Here is a 240-nt window from a genome sequence, read left to right on the forward strand (position 1 = left end):
AATAATGCAAGGAGAATGCTTGGTGACTTCACAAAGCCAACATCCAAATTTGATGGAAGAAGCATCTCCATTCCTGCCATTGGAGCCAACAATTTTAAGCTGAAACCTCAGCTAGTTGCCTTAATGCAACAAAACTGCAAGTTTTATGGACTTCCATCTGAAGATCCTTATCAGTTTTTAACTGAGTTCTTGCAGATCTGTGAGACTGTAAAGACGAATGGAGTTGATCCTGAAGTCTAC

This window comes from Arachis duranensis, chromosome 1 (genome assembly GCF_000817695.3).
Source record: "Arachis duranensis cultivar V14167 chromosome 1, aradu.V14167.gnm2.J7QH, whole genome shotgun sequence".
Lineage (NCBI taxonomy): Eukaryota > Viridiplantae > Streptophyta > Magnoliopsida > Fabales > Fabaceae > Arachis > Arachis duranensis.